At 37.9% G+C, this 6,103-nt stretch overlaps 1 pseudogene; it reads right to left on the reverse strand.

Annotated features, from left to right (window-relative positions):
- Positions 1-2,755, reverse strand: part of LOC115240771 — an 11,482-nt pseudogene extending 8,727 nt beyond the window's left edge.
- Positions 2,756-6,103: the final 3,348 nt, after the last annotated feature.

Here is a 6,103-nt window from a genome sequence, read left to right on the forward strand (position 1 = left end):
TGTGCGAGTATGCAATGCCGGAGGGTGCATGCAATGCACCGCGATTGCGCGCAGCGCGATTTGCGATTTCGGCGATGCGTACGAGTATCGATTCTTGATCGCGCGGCGTAAATCCGGCAGGAGCCGTTAGCTGTCGGGTGGTCCTTTGCGGCCGCGTCGGTGGGCGGTGGGCGGTCCTTCGACGCGGGTATCGATTTCGGCTGTCGATCGGTGTCGCGGTAGGGCGCAGGTCGGCCCTCGGCGCGGGACTTAGCGCTCCCGTATTAATGGCGCGTCGGCCTTAATTATGGCGGCTAACAGTCGGTCCGTCGAGTTGTCTCACGGTCGGATTTTATATTCGAGTATCGGGATCGCGAGTGCGGATTTCGGGAAGCGTCGGCCGACAAGAACTCCCGTCTGTGGCAGGGAACTCCCTCGCCACAAGAATGCTGCCGATGCCCAAGGTGGACGGAAAGCTAGCGAGGGGCCGAGAACTCCCGGCGGGGTCGAGCACGCCCGATCCCGTGTACCTCTATTTCGTGTCTAGGAGCGCTCTTCGAGATGCCGTAAAGTCCCGGCGGAGGATGAGTACACCCAACCCCGTTGTTCTTTCTCTTAGGAGCGTTATCAGGATTTCGGAAGGTTTCAGACGTCTTACTGACTCTGCTGGATCGGAAAGGTCTGGTCCCGATAATCAGAAACGCGCTCTATTTATACTAATTCTCCGGCGCGCGCGTCTGCGTAATTCGCGTATTGTTCTAACGGTAATATCTCGAAGCGGCGTGCGCGGCTCGGGTGTCGGCTTTCGGTAACGGTCGGATCGGTTACCCGAGCGCGTCGTCGATTCAAGATGTTTACGCTCGCCTAAACAGCGGTTTAATAAACGCGTGTTTCTGTTATTGTTTAAAAATGGGCGCTCGGCGCCTCCGCATTTGCCCGACCGGTGTTCGTCGGGCGGCGGACTTCCGGCGGATCGGCGGCCGGGTACGGGTTAATTACTGAGGGAGTGATGCATCGTTACACAATAAACTAAAGGAATGTCTAGCAGGCAAGACTAATATTTCAAAGCCTAAACCATGCATGATAAATATTCGAACAAAGGTCCCCTAGAAGACCAAGAATTTTAAACAACAATTAAAAGATACTCGAACTGTGAGAAGGCCCGAAATCTAAACAGTGCGCATGCAAGAGACTAATAAATATATCAAATAATATTTTTTCTTGGAAGTCCTCTAGTGAAAAAGCGTTACGGGAAGAGTCTCGAATAAAAGCCCTTCTAAGAACTAGAGTGTTATCTTATTGATGTAACTATGATCCGCGACTGAAACTCGCGACATTCGACACTACGTGCTCGCCTGCTAGACCACCCTTGCGCGTTATCTGTTTGAGATAAAACTCAAGTGAACAATAAAACTGTCAACTTGGCCGATCATAGCGGACTCTCCAGTGGGCGAGACTTAATTTTTAAAAACAAAAGCCTACACCAATAGGCGCAATTTCTGGACCTTTTTCTGAAAGGGTAGCACCTCCTACTCATGAGAGGGTAAATAGTAAAGATTTGATTTTTTAAAAAAAGAATTCTGATTGCCTAATGGAGAGGGTACGTGGGAAGACGCTAAGGTTCGAGATACGCGAAATCCTCCCTCAGAAAGTTCAGTTCATCTTCGCCTCTCGACTCGAACCATTGCACCGAGTCTGTCTACAGCTCGCGCTGATTTATTAAGTCTTTGGAAGTTTGTCTATTCTCACAAGTTCTCTCTGCGATTGTGCTAGTGCAAGGAGTTTCACGCTATACAAGTTGAAATTTTACAAAATTCGTGCGGGCAAGTGACAAGTGGTGTGCCCTTGAGAGGATCGAACGAACACCATCGGAACCGAGCGATCTCCGAGGCATCCCTTCCGCACAGCCGAGTCCACGAGATAGACCATAGCTCGCTTATCCAGCGAAATTTTTAAATTCATCTCCTTCGCACACAACAAGTAGTGAGTCTACCAAAGAATTTCATTCTTTTTTTTGTTTTCTACCTTTCTTCTTCCATATTTTTTGAGATATTTGACTGGCTCTTTTAAAATGGACCACCCTGTATATATATAGATATATATATCGAGATCCTTAAGAGATTTCTCCATTTTTCTTTATCATTATCAAACTGTTTCTTTTAATTAAATATCAATATCTCTGTTAACTCTTGCGTGTGTTTCCTAGTGGAAACAACCCCGGCAAAGCGCTCTAAGTGTTGGGCGAAACACATCCGCAACCGGGAAAATAGAAAGATCCGAAAACTATTGGCTCGGGCGTCCGCGGATTCTAATTTTATTATTGATTATAAGAAACTAAATTTAGACGAGCGAACATTTAAATTAAGAATCCAGCGATTAAAAAATACACCAACACGAGATACACACTTTTGTCCCCCTAGTTCTTCCTTTGATTACTCACATCCTTCTTATTCCCCCGTCTCTTCGCCGGAGCGTTCTCACTCACCTGCTCCCGAACCTCAATCTTCGAAAATTCCCACTCCCTCTCCCCCTTCAGACTGTCCCCCCAGTTCTCCTGTTGATTTTTCATCTCCTTCTTATTCCCCTGTCTTTTCCCCAAACCGTTCTCACACACCTGCTCCCGAACCTCAATCCTCGAGAATTCCCACTCCCCCTCACCCTTCAGACTGTCCCCCCAGTTCTCCTGTTGATTTTTCACCTCCCTCTTATTCCCCTGTCTCTTCCCCAAACCGTTCTCACTCACCTGCTCCCGAACCTCAAAAGCCAAAGTGTACATATGTAGTATTTATTATTCTCATGGTGGATCTTATTGCAACAAAATTTTAATCGCTTTAACTTATTAATCCGTTTGTCAGTATACATAGTATTGTAATGGACCTCCTGAATTACGGGGAGGGTATCTGAATAAATAATAGCTATTCTAAATAACTTGGAATGTCGAGGAATAATAGGAAAGGGGCAGACGGAAAGGATTTGTCCTTGGTGGCGAAAGCGTGAAACTCGGGCGATATAGCTGGTGAATAATTAATGTATTTCACCCTCAGCTGTGGTTAGCTAATTCTGTCGTTCGGCTACACACAATAACTCGGTTGTATCAATAACGCAGTTTTACAAAATAATACTGATTGTTTTAACGACGACAGACAAAGACTGACTCTCATGCCAGATCCGGGTCCTTGTAACTCGCACGGCTCATACACCCCTCCGCGCTCCCAGCGCCACAACCGCCAATCGCACGCAGTGTTACTAAACACGTCGCTACAGAAATGCGTACGCACGTATCAAATGGCGCCAAAGTCAGACGTAACCTTACACGTCTGTGTACCTTGCTGGAAAACGCCCAATGTATAGTACACTGGATGTTTACGACAAGTAATCAGATTTCCAATCGGATCGAGCAGTGGTACTCAATCGGTTCATATCGAAAAATCCCCTAGACTAATCGGATCATGTTCGGTGTCTCAGCAATAATCGGATTAGATCTAATAAATCGTGAGGAACAAGCTGAAAAGAAATTTAATTAAGTAAAAGTATAGAAATAGGTATGTACCTCATTATTATTTTGAATTATTATTCTAAATATTAACACTTCATTTTCTCTAAAATATTAATTAATAATAGAAGTATGTATACGTTTTGATAGAATTCTGGAAAAAAATGAATTGTTTATAACCTCACTGTATTAATTGTTAATCTGTAACTTAACTAAATTAAAATAATATTTTTTCATAAGCAGCTTGAAGACACAATTGAGCTATGGATGCAAATGAGGATTGAGCAAGATTATTTTGGTACGTATATCATAAAAACGAAAAAAAATTTTTTGTATCAAGGAAGGTTAATTTAGTATATATTTTTTGTTTTTATCGTTATTGTTCATATATTATTTAGAATAAGAAATATTATATTGTTTCAATAAACATTTTTTACAGAAAACTGTAGATTTCAGTGGACTGCAGATACCACTAAACTATTAATACAAGAAGTTAGAGACAATATATATTATCAATAAATAAAAAGAATAATATGCAGAAGAAAGTGTGAAAGTCCATCGCCAGTAATTTCCATAAAAGAGGATACAACACTACAGACGAACAATGTTCTACAAAATGGAAGAATTTAAAACAAAAATATAAACATGTATACGAGACATCATGAAATTGGTCGAGCTCCAGAAACTTGGGAATATTTCGACATAATTGACGAATTCCTAAATACTAGGCCGGAAGTATCGCCTGTCTCAATTGCCTCCAGTACTCATGGATTTAGAATAAGAGAAAGAAGTCTTCATATAAACATCGTGGAATGCAACGATAAGAATGCAGTACCAAATACTTCTTATGGCGTCACACGCAATGTAAGGAAACGTAAAACACACAGTGACGGATCCACATTGTCGGAAAGACTGTATAAACAAAGAGAAGAGCATCATAAAAAGAACATAGAAATGCAAGAAAGATTCTTGACATTATTTGAAAAATATTTGCAAAGAGATAATGCATAGAAGATAGGATTATTTACGATTAACCTGTATTTTTTTCAAAAAATGTTTTCGCCATTTACGTAGTATAACTTTGTTATCAAAAAATCTTCATTATAATTTTTTATTTTTTTTTTGTATGTTATAAAAACATTTCGTTTTTTAGTTCTTGAGTTTATATATAGAGATATATTAGAGATTTATATTGAATACTCTTATTAAAATTCAAAATAAGATTATATAAGAAAAACGCTCAATTTTTTTTTATATGTTATAAAAACATTTCGTTTTTTAGTTCTTGAGTTTATATATAGAGATATATTAGAGATTTATATTGAATACTCTTATTAAAATTCAAAATAAGATTATATAAGAAAAACGCTCATAAATATATATAAAATTTTAAAGATGTGATCATTAAGTGATAGGTATTAAATGAAATGTGATATTATGTGATATCACCTAATCTTTATTTTTGTTAAATGTCTCAGATATGTGATACAATTTATTTGTTTTATTATTTATAGTTTAAAGATGGACAAATAGGTAGAGAGAGAAAGAGACTGGTGTATCAATTCTAAATATAAGCTTTAAAAGGAAATTTAATTATTTACAGAATAAGCATTTTTTATTTAATGTATTTATGTTACAAATGTATTAAATATATTTCATTTAATAATGTATTTATATTGTATCATTTATTACCTATACAGTTTAAAAAAATATAATCGGAACTATAATATTATTTTAATTTAGTTAAGTAAATGTAATAAGAGAAAGAGAAAAGAATATAAAAATATGTTTCACAGTTACATAGACATACATTGAGCAAATAAAATATATATATCTTATTTTTTTAAATATTTTTAAGTACTGAACCTATTCTTAAAATGATTCTCACACATTCATATATTCAGTATTATATATAACTTCACTAAATGTTCATTAACAGAAGATTTGCATTTCATATCTTAACCTCATAATGATTATTCTGTTCCGCATAAAATTTAAACAATAAATAAAATATGTATTTATCATTACCTGTGACAGAATATAAAAGAACAACATTTTCGAAATAATGATTGAGTTTTAAATGTGATTCTCTGATATGCTGCATTCGCCAATCATCTTCATCGTTCTCATCGTTATGAATAAAAACATATGTCCATCCTTATATGTTCCCTATGTTCAATAATAATTTAAATAGATATATGATAGAATATAAATAAATTATTGCAGTCTCTATATTCCATTGAGAAGAAACGATATGAATTTTGAATTAATCATTAATTCAAATCTCGACAAACGAGACGAATTTTTTTTTCAATTTTATGATATACGTACCAAAATAATCTTGCTCAATGGTTTAATCCTCATTTGCATCCATAGCTCAATTGTGTCTTCAAGCTGCTTATGAAAAATTATTCCCGCCTGCCTCGGCACTTCGTGGCGAAATAAGTTCGCGTGCCCCTGAAGAGGTGTCGCGAGTTGGCCTTCTTCTTCTTCTTCTTCTTCTTCTTAATATTTAAATGGCCTATATGATCAGGGGTAGATCAATATATTTTAGCCAACAACAGGTTATATTAGAGTATAATTCAGTGAGTACGTTCTCTTGAGGAAGGAGAGAAGGAAGGAATTTGTTTG

Source organism: Formica exsecta, unplaced genomic scaffold (assembly GCF_003651465.1).
Source record: "Formica exsecta isolate Colony F162 unplaced genomic scaffold, ASM365146v1 scaffold45, whole genome shotgun sequence".
Taxonomy (NCBI): domain Eukaryota; kingdom Metazoa; phylum Arthropoda; class Insecta; order Hymenoptera; family Formicidae; genus Formica; species Formica exsecta.